We start from the raw sequence: 3,867 nt of genomic DNA on the forward strand, positions 1-3,867 counted from the left end.
AGGTTTTCTTTATAGGTGACTGGATGCTTTTCTCTTGCTGATTTTAGGATTTTTTTTTTCATGTTTACTTTAAACTGTCTGATGACAACAAGTCATGATGAAGTCCTTCTTGCAGTGTATCTTCCTGGTGTTTACTGGGCCTCCTGTATCTAAATGTCTAATTCTCTTGCAAGACTAGGGAACTTTTTATGAATTATTTCCCTTAATCAGTTGTTAAAACTTTTTGCTTTTTATTCTCCCATACAAATCATTGGTATTCCCATGGACTCCATTGTATACCATGAATCTATATATTGGTATTCCATTGGAATACCAGTGATTTGTATGTTGGGAGACTTTACCTAGTCCCATACTTCTTGAAGACTTTGTTTATTCTTTTTTTATTCTTGCTTCTTTATTTTTGCTTGACTGGGTTAATTAAAAAAATCTGTCTTCAAGTATTGATGTTGTCTCTTCTGTGTATTCTAGTCTACTGTTGGAGGTTTCAACTGTATTTTGTTATTCCTTCAATATTTTTCAATTCCAGAAGTTCTATTTTTAAGATATTTATCTCCTTGGTAAATTTCTCATTCATATCCTGAACTGATTTTTCTTGTATTCGTTTTCAGATGTCTTCTGAATCTTACTGAAGTTCTTTAAAATCAATATTTTGATTCTTTATCTGACATTTCAAATATTTCATTTTGGTTAGAATCCATTACTGGAGAGTTAGTGTGATTTTTTGGGGGATGTGTGATAACACCCTACTTTTTCATACTTTTAATATTGTTATGCTGTTTCTTCTCATCTGAAGAAACAATCATTTCTTATATCTTATTTTTGCATTTACTTTTATTTGGATGGACTTTTTTTTTTTTTTTAAGATCCGAAGTGATTTTACTTTTATTTCCTTCACTTTAAGCCAGTCTTGAAATTTCACTGTGATTTCTGGGGTCAGGGCAGCAGGAAGGCGGTGTTAAGAATCATCAGGACTGTGACTCAGTTGGCCCATGGAGGTGCAGGCACTGGGGAAGCTAGAGGAGCACAGACTGCCTGCTGGCAGGTAAGTGATGTTCCAAGGGCATGAGAGCTGGTACATGATGTCCTCTGTGGCTTACAGCTTGTGCAGCTCAATCAAACCATCCCCTGTGGTGGTCAGTGAGTTGGCAGTCAGCTTGGCTGCTTTGGAGTTGCCCTCAGCAGAGATGATGGCTGCCTTTTTCTGCTGCTCAGCCTTTTTCCACCACAAATCTGGCCCTCTCTGCTTTCTGCTGAGTCACCTGTTTGGCTTTCACCACTTGTGTGAACTCCTTCCGGAAGCTCTGATATGCCAATGACATGTTGTCCAGGATGAGCCCAAAGGTGGCTGCTCACTCCTTAAGGTCATTGCTCACCTGCCGGGAGACCAGTTGTCTCTGTGTGATTCGTTCTCCAGCATCAAAGTGAGCCAACACTGACTTGAGGATCTCTATAGTGATGGATGGCAGCACATGCTCATCATAGTCCTTTCCAGCGCTGGTATAGATGTGAGGAAGGTGGCTAGCAAAAGGTCAGAAGAAGATGTGGAGTGTGATGTTGACATTCTGTAAATCTTTGCTACCTGTGATGACTGGCACATTACATAGTTGAGATGGCAGTCAAAGGTAATTGGTTTCTACACTCATGGGATGAAAAAGTGATTCCTTTCCCTACCACAATGTTCTGTACTCCATGAAATTGGTCAAAGACAATAACTCTGCACCCAGCATCCACATTATATAAGGCAGAGTTCGCCACATCTACTGCAACAGCTAACGGTGGGCCAAACTTGCTAATGAGCTCAAACACTTTGGCAGTCATGTTTCCTTGTGCTGGAGCTTCCCACACCTGCTTCCACTCTGACCTCCACAAGAATTCCCCAGCCACAGATGGAACTTTTTAATTTTTCCTTGAAGCTGTGACTATAAGGTATGTTGAGTAGGGCCATTTTGCTTTGCTTCTGAGTGTGTTCAGTGGCAAAGACTGGTTACAGATAACCTTAGTGTGGTAGGTTTCTCAAATGCCAGCTGTAGTAGTTGTGTACCAGTTGAGACCACAGGCTTATGGTCTCCTGAGAAGCTGGAGGCGTGGGGGCCACAGAAGCTTCTCTCATTCTCAATTGCTGTGCAGTTGTGTCAGCAGATTTTGTATTTGGTTGTGCTACTTGACCCCCAGGCCAGTAGGTGGCACTTGCAGGTAAGAGACGGCTATGGTGGCAGCAATTGGGTTTATCTTGATCTTTGTTTACCAGGAGAAGTTTTCCAGTGTCCCAGGCATTGGACTGGGCTGTGGGATGCTCAGTGGTTGGGATTCTAGGCTCAGCCTCAGTGGGAGTTGTGGGGGTGAAGCTGTTGGAGCTGGACTAGCCTAGCCTGCCCTCAGGCTTCCTAATTGTGGGTGCAAGTGTCTGCTCTGATGAGCCCAGGGGGCAGTTGCCAAATGCCTGGAGATGTTCCCAGGTAAGGAGTGAAAAACAGCCACTGCACGAAGTTCCTTGCATGGGAAGGGAGGGGTGGCACTAGCTCCCAGACTAGGTGAGTGGGTGTGGTACTCACTTATCTCTCACTCCTCAGATCCAGCTGTGCTCAATCCCTCGTTTTGACCAAGAGAGCAAGGTTGGGCACTCAGTAAAGTTGCATGCAGATTGCCTTTAGATTGCAAAGCTGTTCATGTCTGAAAATTTCACCACCTGTGCAAAACCACAGCTCTCCAGAAAATTTCCTCCTTCTCTGATCCCATGAAGAGGCAGAGCCCAGTTCCAGTGCCCATAATTGCAGCACACTCCAAACTTGCTCCTCAGTTCTGGCTATGGGAGCTCCTCCCTCACTCCAGACCCAGGACTCCAATCTCCAGTCCAAGACTCTCTAATGGTCATGGCAGGCACTGTTGCTAAGTAGCCCTATCCCACCAAGTTTGGGATGAGCCAGGATTGAGAATACTATCCTCCAACTGGGTCCCAGATTTGAGAAAATGCCTAGGACATTTCTCAGTGTCTTTTCTTCTCACAGTATCCAAGCCTTTCCCCCAGTTAGCTCCAGGGCTTGGGAGGGACAAGGTGCTTTTGGTACAGTTCCCCAGTGGAAAGGTAGAATGTAGACTGATATGCTTTGGGTCCGTGTGCCCCACCAAGTCTCATGTCGAATTCTAGTCCCCAGTGTTGGAGGTGGGGCCTGGGGGGATGTGGTTGGATCATGGGAGTGTATTTCTCATGAATGGTTTAGCGTTATCCTTTCAGCACTGTTCTTGTGATAGTGAGTGAGTTCTCATAAGATCTAGTTGTTTAAAAGCGTGCAGCATCTCCCCTCTTACTCTGTCTTGCTCCTGCTCGTGCCATGTGAGACACTTTGCTCACCTTTTGATTTCTGCCATGATTGGAAGCTTCCTGAGGCCTCCCCTGAAGCAGAACCTGCTATACTTCCTGTATAGCCTGCAGAACCATGAACCAATTAAATCTCTTTTCTTTATAAATCACCCAGTCCCACATCTTTTTTACAGCAATGAGAGAACGGACTAACTCATAGAAAGACACCATCTCGGCTTCTCATGTACTGGGGCTTCACTCTCATTTCTCAGCCAGATGTTGCTGTGCAGACTGCCTGCCTACCTTTTTTTTCCTGAGATCTGAAGTGTCCTTTGCTTTTCTGTCGAATTCTCAGGTTCCTTCTTGAATAAAAGATCACAGTGTGAATCTCAAGACACTGTTTTGCTTCTTCCAAGTAGGTGAAGGATGCTAGAAAAGCATCTAATCTTCCATCATGGAAGAGAAAAGCAGAATAGTTTTTTAAATGTTTATTTTACTTGGGTTTTATTGAACTTCTAGGATTTGTGGCTTTATAGTCATAAAATTTGGAAATATTTTAGCCACATTTT

The 3,867-nt window shown here is 43.7% G+C and overlaps 1 pseudogene; it reads right to left on the minus strand.

Moving 5' to 3' along the window:
- Positions 1–1,093: 1,093 nt before the first annotated feature.
- LOC112608409 lies at positions 1,094–1,643 on the minus strand (annotated as a pseudogene).
- Between the last annotated feature and the right edge of the window lie 2,224 nt (positions 1,644–3,867).

This window comes from Theropithecus gelada, chromosome 1 (genome assembly GCF_003255815.1).
Source record: "Theropithecus gelada isolate Dixy chromosome 1, Tgel_1.0, whole genome shotgun sequence".
Lineage (NCBI taxonomy): Eukaryota > Metazoa > Chordata > Mammalia > Primates > Cercopithecidae > Theropithecus > Theropithecus gelada.